The following is a 16,995-nucleotide window of genomic DNA, read 5'->3' on the forward strand; positions in this document are numbered from 1 at the left end:
TCTTATGGTCAGTGGGGTTCTCTCTCTCCTCTGTAGAGTGTAAGTTCATATGGTCAGCAGGGTCCTCTCTCTCTCCTGTAGAGTGCATGCTCTTCTGGTCAGCAGGGTCCTCTCTCTCTTCTGTATAGTGTAAGCTCTTAAGGTCAGCAGGCTCCTCACTCTCTCTTCTGTAGAGTGTAAGCTCTTATGGTCAGCAGGGTTCTCTCTCTCTCCTGTATAGTGTAAGCTCTTATGGTCAGAGAGGTGCTCTCTCTCCTGTAGAGTGTAAGTTCTTATGGTCAGCAGGGTCCTCTCTCTCTCCTGAAGATTGTAAATTCTTATAATCTTAGGAGTCCTCCCTCTCCTGTAGAGCTGTAGAGAGTAAGTTCTTATGGTCAGCAGGGTCGTTGCTCTCTCTTTCATGTAGAATGTAAGCTCTTATGATCGTCAGAGTCTTTTTTCCCTCTTTCTCTCAACTCTTCCCCACATGTATTTTTCGAACAATTACAATATTTTCAACATTGAAATCCATGTAAATGTAGTAGCCGCAAATTGATTTTTTTTTTAATTCGGTGAAATTGGCAAATTCAAATTTCCAATAATCCGCTCATCTTTAGTGTTGTATTCTTCAAACCTCTTCACTCCTACCTTCCTGGATGAATCACCTTTCAGGCAATGATATGAAATAATACCCATTACCATGCCAATTATCTTCCCTGGTTAGTCCACATTGTATTATTTACTTTCCTAGTGCAAATATCTTAGTGATATATCTACAAGATCCTACACCACTCTCCTGTAACATTTGGAAAACTGACTTCATTTGGCTGAGAGTTGAAAAAGCTTTGAGGGCTGCATCATTGCAGGTAACCTGAGGAAATCTGCTCAACCGTATCATCTACAAAGCAATCTTCTACAGAATTTAACTTGGCAGAGAAAATGCTCATTTACATATTAAATGAAACATTCCCAAAAATAAATATACTTTGTGTGACTCGCGTTTTCGTTGATGTGCACAGTGGTGATCTATTAACAATACAAACTACAGCATTAATGAGTGGTCGGGTTCGGTGGTTTTCAACTTGTGACCCTACAGTTGTCATGATACTACAAAACCCAGCATATTTATACGGTCGATGGCTTTCTGAACAAGCTAAATGTTGTCAATCACCAACAGATGGAGACTGCTGACGATCACTGGAGAATGCCCACAAACACTGGAGACTTCTCAAAATCACTGGAGATCACCATTGATTGGTGGATTTCTCATAGATATGGCCTGAAGTGATCTGAAGACCTTGTGTGGACCAGGTTATTGTTGGTGTTTTCATCTTGGGAGTTGGCATGTACAAACATGTGAAGAGCTACCTCCATTTAAGTCAGAATTTACCAACGCCGCATGCTGGAGTGATTTTGTTTAATCTATAACATTGTAGAGTTGGCTGGAGGATGTAATAACATTGTAAAAGACAAACAAGGAGCTGTCCACTTCAAAAAATGTCTATTTGTTAGAAGGGTCCACCAAAACTAGATTGATGGCAGGAAGTCCTGCTGCAAGGACCCTCAGCAATAAGCAGTGATCAGTGAAGGATTTTGGCAGCAAATGCCTAATTCCTCTGTGGTACCCCCACAGGTGGAATAAAGAATTACAGGTTTCATTGGGTCCAATTAATAATTTGCAACATTTTTCTTTTTTTTTAAGTTACTTTCCCTTTTTTAACCTTTGACATTCATTGACACTTGTTACGCCAAGTTCATCAAAATGGTTCAATCACTTCTTGAATTTTTGCGCAAAGTCATAAATGGTCTTTGGGGCCAATTCATCACAGTGTTAACAAACTGGACTAAAACAATTGGAAAAGTTGCAATCGGGAGAGATGCACTGCTAGCTGCATTAGTCACAAATAAAGGACTGTGCCATAATTACCCTAAGTTCCTGAGGGTACGTTCACAAGTATGGTTGAGCGAAACAGATCGGCACTTTTCAAAAGTCACCGACTTTTAGCAAAGTCGGGTTTCGTGAAACCCGACCCGATCCCACTCTGGGATCGGGTCGGCGATCGGCGATCTCTACTGAAAAGTCGGGTTTCGTTATATATATATATATATATTTATATATATATATATGTTATTCAGACACACACACATATATATATATATATATATATATATTTATATTAACTTCAGCGTGATATAACAGAAAAGCCGGTAATTCAATTACCGGCTTTTCATTTCTCCTGCCAAAACCCGACATGATTTGAGACATGGTTTACATACAGTAAACCATGTCATATCCCCCCTTTTTTTTGCATATTCCACACTACTAATGTTAGTAGTGTGTATGTGCAAAATTTCAGCGCTCTAGCTCTTAAATTTAAGGGTTAAAGCGCGGAAAAAATTGGCGTGGGCTCCCGCGCAATTTTCTCCGCCAGAGTAGTAAAGCCAGTGACTGAGGGCAGATATTAATAGCCTGGAGAGGGTCCACGGTTATTGGCCCCCCCTGGCTAAAAACACCTGCCCCCAGCCACCCCAGAAAAGGCACATCTGTAAGATGTGCCTATTCTGGCACTTGGCCACTCTCTTCCCATTCCCGTGTAGCGGTGGGATATGGGGTAATGAAGGGTTAAGCGAGTGGATTGAGCGTACAATAAAATATTAAAACAACCTGTTTTTATTTCATTAAAATACTTTTTAATAATGTGTGTGTTTTTTTTTAACCATTTAATGCAAATGGATTAATAATAGTTAGGTGTCAGAATTGACGCCTCTCCATTATTAATCTGGCTTAATGTCACCTTACAATAGCAAGGTGACATTAACCCTTCATTACCCCATATTCCACCGCTACACGGGAATGGGAAGAGAGTGGCCAAGTGCCAGAATAGGCGCATCTTCCAGATGTGCCTTTTCTGGGGTGGCTGGGGGCAGATGTTTTTAGCCAGGGGGGGCCAAAAACCGTGGACCCTCTCTAGGCTATTAATATCTGCCCTCAGTCCTTGGCTTTACTACTCTGGCGGAGAAAATTGCGCGGGAGCCCACGCCAGCAGGGGGCGCATCACCGCGAATGAAGGTAACTACAGGTCATTGACCTACATTACCTTCATTCACTGGGGCTTACAGCCACGAGCAGTGCTGCATTGGCAGAGCTCCTGGCTGCAAAATATTTTAACCCCTTCAGATGGATTTATAACGTGGGACGTTACAGATCTACGGAAGATATGTATATTGTTGGTTTATTATTTTTTATTTGTTACAGAGCGAGGGTCTTCAGTGAGTGGATTGAGCGTACAATAAAATATTACAACAAACGGTGTGTTTATTTCATTAAAATACTTTTTAATAATGTGTGTGTGTTTTTTTTAACTCTTTCATACAATTGGATTAATAATGGATAGGTGTCATAATTGACGCCTCTCCATTATTAATCTGGCTTAATGTCACCTTACAATAGCAAGGTGGCATTAACCCTTCATTACCCCATATCCCACCACTACACGGGAATGGGAAGAGAGTGGCCAAGTGCCAGTATAGGCACATCTTACAAATGTGCCGTTTCTGTGGTGGCTGGGGGCAGGTGTTTTTAGCCAGGGGGGGGGGCAATAACCGTGGACCCTCTCCGGGCTATTAATATCTGCCCTCAGTCACTGGCTTTACTACTTTGGCGGAGAAAATTCCGTGGGAGCCCACGCCATTTTTTTCCGCCATTTAACCCTTTAATTTAATAGCTAGAGCGCCGAAATTTTGCATATACACACTACTAACATTAGTAGTGTGGAATATGCAAAAAAAAGGGGGATATGACATGGTTTACTGTATGTAAACCATGTCTCATATCATGTCGGGTTTTGGCAGGAGAAATGAAAAGCCGGTAATTGAATTACCGGCTTTTCTGCTATATCGCCCTGAAGGAAATGTTAAAAAAAAAAAAAAACCATAGACTTACATTGGGTTTCGAGTTTCGGCCGATCCCCGACCCCGACTTTTCAATAGGATCGGCCGATTTCACTCGACCCGACTTTTGAGAAAGTCGGGTTTCGTGAAACCCGACTCGACCCTGAAAAACTAAAAGTCGCTCAACCCTATTCACAAGTACTGGAGGTGCTGTGGATTTCCAATCTCCAGTCAATTACATTAGAAGCTAAGGGGATGAGATTTTTAATAAATATCATAAACGCTTGGCATAAAAGTTCTGCTCAAAAATTAAAGGGGTTGTCACAGGTAAAAATAAGTTATCAGCTATCCATATTCTGTAAGCTACAGAAAGATTGGCAAATTATTATCCCCAGTGGGAAACTTTTATGGTCTTTATAGGATCAGGTAGGATGCCCAACCGCCGCTCAAATAATTCTCTATTGGGTCACTGAGTGACCTTTTCCATCTAGCGTTCATCCATTCCAATGGGAATAAAAGTTTACTGTTCGGCCAATTTCGTACAAGTTCAAGTGGTCAGACTCCAACCAAATCGGCAAAATTTGAAACTTTGGATTCAGTCTAGGCTTGGTGAAACAACCCTGCTGGCATAATTGCATGGCTTTCCATCTCCCATCAGGCAGATACACCATCTCACTTACCCCTCCAGTTCATGCTGTGAGTTCTGCTCTCTGTCTGCTCCATGTTGTGAACCTCATGTCTCCTACCTGCTCTTTGCATACTTCCTGGCTGTATGCTTAGGGTGGTGGCCCCGGCACTTCCTGATTCTTATTGAGTCTGTGTGCACCTTCCTAAGGTGTCCCCTGCCAATTGCCAAGAGGCATCAGGTACTTAAGGCATTCCCAGCCCTAGGAGGATGCCTGAGTGGAGCGCCCCCAGACACAGGGCCACGAGTTCTCGGTACCGGGTCTCTCTGGCTCGGTTCTGAGGCTGTCACGGTGGCTAGACCTGGTCCGCAACCCTGCTAAGGGGCATCCAATAAAGGTGGTGCAGTCTGTCAGGGGTTCGTGATGCCACCTGTGGTGTTCGGTCAGGGTGACCGATGCTGCTGTGGGGTCCGCTGGGGTGATGGAATGGCAGCTGGATGGTATACCTTCCCACAGGTGAAGTATGTCCCCAGGACTTCCCAGTACGGTGGATGGTGATGGTGTGAGGTGCAGTCAATAACGAGGACACAGGGTTGCAGTCTCTTTACCTCTTTACTGCAGACTTCAGGATCCTCAATCCAGAGTACGTTTAACAGGGCTATCAGAGACCGGCCGGTCCGATGGGCACTTCCAGAGTTTCCTTCGTAGATGGAAATCGTTGCATACCACTAGCGCCTGTGTGTTGTAGTCCTACCCTGCTGAGCATTCGGAATAGTCCTCACAACTGCTGTTCTCGTTCGTCGTTCTCTACAGCTCTCTCTCTCTTTAGTTCCAGATGTTGCTAGTTTCTCATCCCCCAGTATGTTTTGGCTAGGACGCATCCGTATGACGGCTCTTTGCCACACCTCCTGCAGTTCTACTCTTTGCTCCGCCTCCTGCAGTTCTACTCTTTGCTCCACCTCCTGCGGTTCTGCTCTTTGCTCCGCCTCCTGCAGTTCTGCCCTACACCCGTATCATCTCCTGTGGCTCTGTCCATCTCTCCGCATTGTGTGGCTTTGCTCTGCTCCCATTCCGTGCCCTGTGTGTCCTTGTCCCTCCAGTCTGTACTGGTTCATACCTGCTCGCTTATCCTACTCATTCCAGCCTGTGTTCCCATGTCTCCTGAAGCAGTTCCTGTCCCACCAGTCTGAACTTGTTCCTATCTGTTCCCTACTCGTACTGTTGTGAATTATGTTGTCGGGCTCCCTCCTGTGGTCATGAATGGTACTTCGGCTGGTTCTGTCCATGGACTTCCTCTGGTGGGTGTTTCTGAGTTTCCTTCCACAGGTGACAAGGTTAATTCGTTAGCTGGCTGCTCTATTTAACTCCACTTAGATCTTTGCTCCATGCCACCTGTCAATGTTCCAGTATTGGTCTAGTTCACTCCTGGATCGTTCTTGTGACCTGTCTTCCCAGCAGAAGCTAAGTTCCAGCTTGTATTTCTTTGGTTTGCTATTTTTCTGTCCAGCTTGCTATTTTTATTGTTGTCTTGCTTGCTGGAAGCTCTGGGATGCAGAGGGAGCGCCTCCGCGCCGTGAGTCGGTGCGGAGGGTCTTTTTGCGCCCTCTGCGTGGTCTTTTTGTAGGTTTTTGTGCTGACCGCAAAGTAACCTTTCCTATCCTCGGTCTGTTCAGTAAGTCGGGCCTCACTTTGCTAAATCTATTTCATCTCTGCGTTTGTATTTTCATCTTTACTCACAGTCATTATATGTGGGGGGCTGCCTTTTCCTTTGGGGAATTTCTCTGAGGCAAGGTAGGCTTTATTTTTCTATCTTTAGGGCTAGCTAGTTCCTTAGGCTGTGCCGAGTTGCATAGGGAGTGTTAGGCGCAATCCACGGCTATTTCTAGTGTGTTTGATAGGATTAGGGATTGCGGTCAGCAGAGTTCCCACGTCCCAGAGCTCGTCCTTTATTATCAGTAACTATCAGGTCATTCCGTGTGCTCTTAACCACCAGGTCCATTATTGTCCTGACTACCAGGTCATAACATCGTACCTGCCTATGTTCCTGTCCTACCTGAACCAGTCCCAGTCCCGCTAGCCATGCCTGCCTGCCTGCCAGAGTGCCACCTGTGCCCACCAGAGTACCAGTCATGCCTAGCTGTGCTTGCTTGCACCTGTCACTTGTGTTTTGTCCCTCAGTGGGATCAGCAGCCACAGCCAGACACTGCCCTGGAGTGGTACCTGGCAGCTACTTGACGCACAAGCCTAACCTCACCATCAGAGGCTCCAGGGAACACCAAGGTAGCTGCTTAGTCACGCCCCTTCCAGGGTACTCTGGTTTGTGGCAAAGTGGGGCCACAATCCCCTCGCTCACACCACCCAGTCAGGGCGTGAGCGTAACACTTGGTTCCAGCAGCTTCTCTGTCTTTTCAGCTGGAGCGCAGACAAGTGTCGTCTTCCATTTTGCCTATAGGCTATTGGATCTGACTAAAAAGAAGATCATCACAGGAAAAGAAGGTCCAATCTTGGATATTTAGCTTGGAATCTGTTTGCCTAATTGAACTCATTGGCCCTGTTGGAGGCACAACTGAATCCTGTTTTTTGACGGGATTTCGATGGAGTTAAAAACAGGGACACAAACATGATGCGAACCTGGCATAAAATTGATCTGTACAGATGGAAGGTTTAGATCTCATTTAAGGGAAGCATTCAGATCAGAACATATAGATCGGATTGGTGGTGTTCCTGTTTGGTCTAACCAAAGAGCATTAATACCTGACAGATATTGTTAATAGTTAGCTTAACCTGTTCTCTGACCAAAGACAAAGAAAAAAAACTGAAATTCAGGTTCTCCTTCTACTCGAGGAAACAATAGATGTTCAGCTCCGACTTAGCAAGTGAGTGGCGATAAGTTAAGACACACACGTGTATCCGATGTGATTAACACGTTGCCTGCAGGAGGCACAGAGCCGGTGTGACAGGAGAAGTTGACCCTCGTTGGATTTGCGTAGCATGAAGAGAAAGAGTTTTACATCTACAGGTTACATGTTGCCACTTTGATTCTGCCAGCAAGGGTCACGGATGGCTGTTTGTGACAACGTAGCATGGTTCCAGGGCTGAGCTCTGCAGCCCCTAGTCTTCTTCTTGGTCAGGCAGCCTTTCGGGAGAGAGAAGTGGACCCTGCGCTCGCTTCCGTCCCGCTGCACAGCCCGATGTGGTAGGCAGAGGGCACTTTGACAGGACATGGCTGTGAGGGAGGCCACACTTGTTCCACTTCATCTCCCACAATCACAGTTATTTTGCAGTGAATGAATACCACCCCAAGGGATTCAACATTTTAAAGAGATGAAAGCGTTTTGTACAGTAAGGAATCGCTGCAGCAGACTGATAGTCTTACGTCTTGAACTAAAGCTTAAATCACTCAGCCACATATACAGTACGCTCTACATTATAGCCCCCCTAAAACAAATGAAACCCCATTATATGAAGATCTTTGAACCCTTCGCATCTCTCAAATGGAATTCATATGTTTTTGGGTATCCAGCTTTTGGAAGGTGATGTTATAATTAATACTGTTGAGCCTACTGAATGGTCAGTTTATTAGAGTCACCTGCTCTTTTTTCATTTGGCGTTTTCCTCTCTGCACATTAGATGAGCAAAAACAATTATATGATCAGTTTTCTATGAATCGGTTTCAATGTGAATTCATATTAGAATGGGAAAATTGAACAATTGTAGTGACTTCCAACAATGCCTGCTCATCGATACTTGATGAACATTTCCAAAACCACAATGGTATTTAGATTTTTCTGAGTATGATGCACTTGCGGGAAAAACATCCAGCGAAAGGAATCCTGTGGACAGAAAAAACTTGCCAAGGAGAGGAATCCGAAGGATGTGAAGAATGATTCTGACAAAAGATTAAGATGGGGATGTGAGGAATCGTTCTGATAAAGGAGGTCAGAGGAGAATGCAAAGAATTGTTCAGACGAAAAGGGAAGAGATTGTGAACAAATTTTTCGATAAAAGGATCAGATGAGGATATGAAGAATAGTTTTGATGAAGGGGGTTAGAGAAAAAGTGTGAAGAATCGGTCAGATAAAGAGGGTCAGAGGAGGATGTGAATAACTTTTCTGACAAAGCAGGTGAGATGAGAATGTGGAGAATCATTTTGATGAAAGGATCAGAAGAAGATATGAAGAATTGTTATGCAGGAATGATGACAGGAGAATATACAGAATAATTCTGAGGAAATAATTTGTCAAGGGATTACCGCAACAGGGAAGAGCAAGAAGATCACAGCGTCTGATTGCTTCTACTCCTGGGCTGAAAAGAAGCACTTCACCTTCTTTTTAAATGATGTTAATTTCTTTTGGCAGAACAGGGGTTAATGAGCCATGTTGGAGCTCTGGGAGTCTGAGCTATCAGCTGAGCCCGGTTAGCCACTCCTATCCCCTTTATAATCTGGGCCCTGACTGAAACACATCAGAGCTAGTTTATGCTGCATGGCTTGGAGGAGAGGTGTGTGGTTGCATGAGGAGTTTGGAGGAATTATCTGTGACTGTTGCATGGGTTTGTAAGTGTGATAATTCCCTTTCCTCCTCTTACTTTGGTTTTCCCCCATCCTCTACTCCCAGGTGCATTCCTCTGTTATATGTGAGTGAATATTTGTATGCCTGGTATTTTCAGATACCTTTGTGCATGGCAGTGCCCCTCTTCTCTGAGTGGGGGAAGAGAACAGACTGAGGGCTGATTCAGGAGATAAGGCAAGGGTGCAGGCCCCGGCATCTTCACCTTCAGAAGTATCTCAGTGAATAGGGCGAGCTAGGGCACCCCCTAGTGTTAGGAACAAGGAAGAAGTCCCTGGTCCCGGGTCAACTCACAGCTATGCTGTGAGAGGATCAGTGTATAATTCGTTAAAAAAATAAGAAGGAGGAAGTAAAGAACTGTACATAGGTCATAGGAGGATGTGAGTAATTGTTCTGTTTAAAAGATCATAGAAGTATATGAAGATCTGGGGTTGTGGGTTGTAATAATCACCTAGGCAGGTTAACGATTCAACTATTTTTTATTCCTTACTTCCATGGATTTACAACAACACTGCATAGATGGCCAAAATACATTGCCCCCAGTCCATAAGATCCCCTCCCTGGGTCTGATAGTTCTACTGCCTCCGTACCAGGAGATACTCACTGTCTCCCAACTCTTGGTTGGCTCACAGATTTCGTAACTCCCGCCAGTATAGTTATTAGTCACACGACTCTAGCACATGTCTCTCGCTCCAGATTGCAACAACAGTCCTTAAGATAGTTTCTTACTAGGGTTGAGCGAAACGGGTCGGCCACTTTCAGAAGTCGCCGATTTTTGGCAAAGTCGGGTTTCATGAAACCCGACCCGACCCCTGTGTGGGGTCGGCTATGAAGTCGGCGATCTTCTGAATGTGGTATCGGAATTCGGATCCCGATTTCCAATATGTTTGCAATATCGGAAATCGGTATCGGAATCCATATTTAATGTAAAATAAAGAATTAAAATAAAAAATATCGGTATACTTACCCTCTGACGCGCCCTGGTACCAACCGGGAACCTTCCTTCCTTCGAATCAGCGCTTCCAGGACCTTGCGGTGACGTCGCGGTGATGTCGCGGCTTGTGATTGGTCGCGCGGCCGCCCATGTGACCGCTCGTGCGACCAATCACAAGCCGCGACGTCACCGCGACGTCACGCAAGGTCCTGCAAGCGCTGATTCTTAGGAAGGAAGGCTGCCGGAAAGAAGCAGGGCGCGTCCGAGGGTGAGTATATACCTAATAGGAATATACTCACCCTCGGACGCGCCCTGCTTCTTTCCGGCAGCCTTCCTTCCTAAGAATCAGCGCTTGCAGGACCTTGCGTGACGTCGCGGTGACGTCGCGGCTTGTGATTGGTCGCGCGAGCGGTCACATGGGCGCGACCAATCACAAGCCGCGACGTCACCGCGACGTCACCGCAAGGTCCTGGAAGCGCTGATTCGAAGGAAGGAAGGTTCCCGGTTAGTACCAGGGCGCGTCAGAGGGTAAGTATAGCGATATTTTTTATTTTAATTCTTTATTTTACACTTAAATATGGATCCCAGGGCCTGAAGGAGAGTTTCCGCTCCTTCAGACCCTGGGAACCATTGGAAACCCAATGCACTGCATTGGGTTTCGTGTTTCGGCCGACCCCGACCCCGACTTTTTTATAAGATCGGCCGATTTCACTCGACCCGACTTTTGAAAAAGTCGGGTTTCGTGAAACCCGACCCGATCCTATAAAAGTAAAGGTCGCTCAACCCTATTCCTTACATCCAGAAGATACATATCTATGTTCATTGGTCCAATAGTCTTTAGAACAAGGAAAGCTCCTCACACTGTTCATGGAGAATGATTTTTACAACAGATGGAATAATGCCACAATGAATTGCTGTGGCTCTGAAGGCCAAAGGGGGTACAATGGGCTTTTTGGTGGCTGTCTCTATTATGACTTGAATAATTGTACAATGGTAATACCTAAAAATAAAAGATATCTGGACCCCTGGGCATCATAGCTCACGAATTGTAATTTACATCTTTGGTCATAACACAGTTGATTTGGTAACTAAAATTAATTAGAGGCGCATATATATCTTGTGTTTCTTTTTTTTTTTTGCCTGGAATGTAATATTTAATAGTGTACTCATATCCGTGATGTCTTATAAGGCGTGTAGGTGTCGTAGAGCAAAGAGCTACTAACAATGGTTCTTACTGTGGAAGGTCAGTGGTCCATTTATTATATGCATGATCGGCTGCTTTTGTCACACCTGTGTCTGAACAACCTGCTTCTACCACACTACACTAATACTGCAGATGCCGCTGGGTGATGGCAGCATGTGGCAGTTAAACTTTATTGTTACTGAGACTAGTTATCCCTCTCCAGTTCACCTGTGTTTTGATGCAGTGAGATAGTTACCTGATGTTATTAGCTCTCTGCAGAGAGCAATGGACACAGACTAAATAGAGCTCCTGTGCAAGAACAATATATGGGCCCTTTGCAGCCCAAAAACTCATCATAATACACAACTCCACCTACTTTGTCAGTAGAAATTGGTCTCTTTACATCTTGGGCCCCTGTGCGGCCACACAGGTTGCACCAATGATATGTCTTCCCATGGAAGAAAGAAATATGTCACTTGCTGCCAGTTGTAAATTATACTTACCCTGGTTTACTCCTTCTATTCTGTTCCTTCTCGACATGTCCCTGTCCTCTGATATGGTTCCTTTCTTTGACTTTCTGGATGAGACTCAACTTGATGAACCTTCTTTCTGCCCCCAGCAGACATGTAGAGTTAACTCAGGGGGCAATGTGTAAGGGCAGAACCCTGTACAGAGGTTAAGGGTTAAAGGCCAGGATTCAGCTACAATCTGCTGAAGGAAGAGGTTTGTGCAAAGTCTGTCTGTCAAAGCCATATTACACGGGCTGTTTGTGTTGAGAAAAACCCTATAAAAAAAGTACTCACAAATAGTGTGTCTGCCCCTGTCCTGATCAGGCTCATAAAATCCTTCCATATGGATTTTGACGTTTCAATTATTGAGTCAATTGATCGTCTCTTGATCATCATTAGCGAGGATTGAGAAAACATTAAGCGAGGAACCCCGAAACAATGATCACATAGAGTCATTGGATTAATCTGTGTGTTTTATTACCGAAATAGTAAGTTATAACTGCCGAACAGGAACCTCCTTATTATACTAATAGCAGTTTATATTAAAGAAGCCTATAGAGCGTTTGGCTCATTATACACGTGTTGTCAATGCCGAGGTTTCCTACCTTTATTCCTTTTTTATATAAAATTTTCCGTTTACATCTCATGTATCTATTTAAATTAGTAAATCAATTAGCGGCCCTGGTAACAGGAAGATAATGACATCTACTATATGGTCTCCCAATAACGCAAAGCTAATTAAAGGGAATTCAGCATGAAATTGTTTTTGCGGGCAGCATGTTATAGAGCAGGAGAGGCTGAACAGATTGATATATAGGTTTGTGGGGAAAAGATACAATACAACTTGTAATTTATTCATTTTGAAAGTTGTTAACCACTAGGTAAGACCACCCCCTGGACTCCAAAGCATAAGAAGATTGAATAAAATACAAGATATACCAGCTCTTTTCCTGCAATCCTATAGATCAATCCACTCAGCTTCTTCAGCTCTGTAACTAGCCATTAGCAGATCAGATTGAATATACAATATGATGGGTTCCCTTTAAGAAAAATGTTAATTCCTATGAGATAACTAACTTACAGGGATAAGCTTGGTGATTCAGTAATGTCCAGAAATATTTAGAAAGTGAGCGAATCTTCGTGATTTCAGCTCTGAAGGCCACTATTTTGGAATTAAAATGAAACAACTGAGATGCAATTGAAGTGGAGACTTTCAGGTTTATTTAAAGCGGTTGAACAGAAAAATCTTGTGAAACATTTAGGAATTGCTGTAATTTTCTTGCAAAGTCTCCTGATTTCAGGGGCTCAAAAGTAATTGAACAAATTAACTTGACCATAATTGAAATGTTCATTTTTAATCCTTTGTAGAAAATCCTTTGCAGCAATGACGGCTTGGAGTCTGGAAGCCATGGACATCCCCAAACGCTGGGTATTCTCCTTTGTCATGAGAATCAGGAGCCGCTCCAAGCCTTCTCCAGACTGTCTTCTTCCCATCATTCTGGTACAGGTTTATCTTGGTTTTGCTTTTCGAGGACTGGGTAGCATCTTTGGATGTTTTTTTGGCCAAGTGAAATCTGTCCATTCTATTTTTAAGGCTCATTAATGGTTTATACCTTGTGGAGAACCCTCAATATTTGCTGTCATGATGTGTTCTCTGTATGGTAGACTTAGAAACTGAGACATTGACTTCCTGGAGAGTGTTCTTCACTTAAGTGGATGCTGTTAATGGGTTTTTCTTCACCATGGAAAGGATCATGGGCGGACATACCGCCTGTTCAACCGGTGTGGCTGCACTAGGTCCTGGAGGCTCCGGGGGCCCCTGCAGGGTGGCTAATAATGAGGGCAATTTGGCCAGTTTATCCGGCCCCTAGGCCCCGGGGGGGCCCCTGGCCAGATTGCCCTCATGTGCGGCGGGCAGGGAGCAATCCATACAGCTCTGCTGCCTGCAAGAGAAAATGACAGCGGAGCTGCAGTGAATGGATCCATCTTGCTTCCTGCCCGCGCTTCCTGTCTCACACAGCAGTGGCTCATTGACATCATCATTCAGCGCCGTGGCTGTGCGAGACAGGAAGCTGCCGGTGATGGTGTGACTTCAGGATACCGTGCGCAGAGGTGAGGTGAGGTGTTTGTGTGTGTGTGTGTATGTATATGCAGAGAGGGGAATGTTGCTGTGTGTGCCTGTGTGTGTGTAGGTGGAGGAGAGGGCAATGATGGTGATGATGGGGCGGAGGCAATGATTGGGTTGACAGAGAGAGCAATGATGGGGGTGATGGGGCAGAAGGCAATGATTGAGTTGATGGAGAGGGCAATGATAGGGGTGGTGGGGAGGAGGAAATGACAGAGGTGGTGTAATGGGCAATGATGGGGTGGAGGGGGAAAAGACAATGATGGTGGTGGTGGAAAGGGTAATGATGGGGATGGTGGGGAGGAGGAAATGATGGAAGTCGTGGAATGGGTAATGATAAGGGTGGTGGGGAGAAGACAATGATGATGGCAGTGGAAAGGACAATGATAGGGTGGTGGGGAGGAGACAATGATGGAGGTGGTGGAATTGTTAATGATGGGGTGGTGGGGGAAAAGACAATGATGGTGGTGGATTTATAGCACAGTCCATTAGTATATAGTGTACTCACTTATTTATAACACATTCCCTTAGTGTACAATGTACTCACTTATTATGTATAACACCATCCTTAGTTACATAGTTTCCTCTTTTGTTATGTATAACACCATCTCTTATTACGTACCATCCTCTCTAGTTATATATGATGCCCTCCCTTATTATATAGCTTCCTCTGCTGTTATGTACTGTGTTGTCTCTTACATAGTGTATTCTTGTTATTTTTGTTATTCACTGCGACCTCTTTTATTACATAGTCCCCTCTCTTGTTAGATATAAAATGACTACTGACGGAAGAGCCGGTGACCAGACTACCAGTCCATCAGCTCCTCCTTTAGATAAGAAGCTTTCCACGGGCCCCAAGCTGTCTGTGTCCGGCTCTGGAAAGGATTCTGTGATCATCCACCACTGTTGTCCTTTTTCATTGCCAAGCACCCCACTCTTATTTTACAGAATGTACCAAACTATTTATTTGGCTCCTCCTAACATGTCTGCTATCTCTCTGATGGATTTCTTCATTTTTTCAGCCTAATGATGGTCTGTTTCTCTTCCATTGCGATCTCCTTTGACCTCATTTTGTGGGTAAGCAACAACAGCTTCCAAATGAAAATGCCACACCTAGAATCAGCTCCTTTTAACCTGCTTAATTGATGATGGTTTAACAAGGGAAGAGCCCATGCAGCCAATTAAGGAGCTTTTGAGATAATTGTCCGATTACTTTTGGTCCCTTTAACCCCTTCATGACCTAGCCTATTTTGACCTTAAAGACCTTGCCGTTTTTTGCAATTCTGACCAGTGTCCCTTTATGAGGTAATAACTCAGGAACGCTTCAACGGATCCTAGCGGTTCTGAGATTGTTTTTTCGTGACATATTGGGCTTCATGTTAGTGGTAAATTTAGGTCAATAAATTCTGCGTTTGTTTGTGATAAAAACGGAAATTTGGCGAAAATTTTGAAAATTTTGCAATTTTCACATTTTGAATTTTTATTCTGTTAAACCAGAGAGCTATGTGACACAAAATAGTTAATAAATAACATGTAACATGTATACTTTACATCAGCACAATTTTGGAAACAAAATTTTTTTTCCTAGGAAGTTATAAGGGTTAAAATTTGACCAGCGATTTCTCATTTTTACAACGAAATTTACAAAACCATTTTTTTTAGGGACCACCTCACATTTGAAGTCAGTTTGAGGGGTCTATATGGCTGAAAATACCCAAAAGTGACACCATTCTAAAAAACTGCACCCCTCAAGGTACTCGAAACCACATTCAAGAAGTTTATTAACCCTTCAGGTGCTTCACAGCAGAAGAAGCAACATGGAAGGAAAAAATGAGCATTTAACTTTTTAGTCACAAAAATTATCTTTTAGCAACAATTTTTTTATTTTCCCAATGGTAAAAGGAGAAACTGAACCACGAAAGTTGTTGTCCAATTTGTCCTGAGTACGCTGATACCTCAGATGTGGGGGTAAACCACTGTTTGGGCGCACGGCAGGGCTTGGAAGGGAAGGAGCGCCATTTGACTTTTTGAATGAAAAATTGGCTCCACTCTTTAGCGGACACCATGTCACGTTTGGAGAGCCCCCGTGTGCCTAAAAATTGGAGCTCCCCCACAAGTGACCCCATTTTGGAAACTAGACGCCCCAAGGAACTTATCTAGATGCATAGTGAGCACTTTGAACCCCCAGGTGCTTCACAAATTGATCTGTAAAAATGAAAAAGTACTTGTTTTTCACAAAAAAATTCTTTTAGCCTCAATTTTTTCATTTTCACATGGGCAACAGGATAAAATGGATCCTAAAATTTGTTGGGCAATTTCTCCTGAGTACACCAATACCTCACATGTGGGGGTAAACCACTGTTTGGGCACATGGTAAGGCTCGGAAGGGAAGGAGCGCCATTTGACTTTTTGAATGAAAAATTATCTCCATCGTTAGCGGACACCATGTCGCGTTTGGAGAGCCCCTGTGTGCCTAAACATTGGAGCTCCCCCAGTGACCCCAATTTGGAAACTAGACCCCCCCAAGGAACTTATCTAGATGCATATTGAGCACTTTAAACCCCCAGGTGCTCCACAGAAGTTTATAACGCAGAGCCATGAAAATAAAAAATAATTTTTCTTTCCTCAAAAATGATTTTTAGCCTGGAATTTCCTATTTTGCCAAGGGTAATAGGAGAAATTGGACCCCAAATGTTGTTGTCCAGTTTGTCCTGAGTACGCTGATACCCCATATGTGGGGGTAAACCACTGTTTGGGCGCACGGCAGGGCTCGGAAGGGAAGGCACGCCATTTGGCTTTTTAAATGGAAAATTAGCTCCAATCATTAGCGGACACCATGTCAAGTTTGGAGAGCCCCTGTGTGCCTAATCATTGGAGATCCCCCAGAAATGACCCCATTTTGGAAACTAGACCCCCAAAGGAACTAATCTAGATGTGTGGTGAGGACTTTGAACCCCCAAGTGCTTCATAGAAGTTTATAATGTAGAGCCGTGAAAATAATAAATACGTTTTCTTTCCTCAAAAGCCTGGAATTTCCTATTTTGCCAAGGGTTACAGGAGAAATTGGACCCCAAAAGTTGTTGTCCAGTTTCTCCTGAGTACGCTGATACCCCATATGTGGGGGTAAACCACTGTTTGGGCACATGCCGGGGCTCGGAAGTGAAGTAGTGACGTTTTGAA

The sequence above is a fragment of the Ranitomeya imitator genome, chromosome 1, assembly GCF_032444005.1.
Source record: "Ranitomeya imitator isolate aRanImi1 chromosome 1, aRanImi1.pri, whole genome shotgun sequence".
Taxonomy (NCBI): Eukaryota; Metazoa; Chordata; class Amphibia; order Anura; family Dendrobatidae; genus Ranitomeya; species Ranitomeya imitator.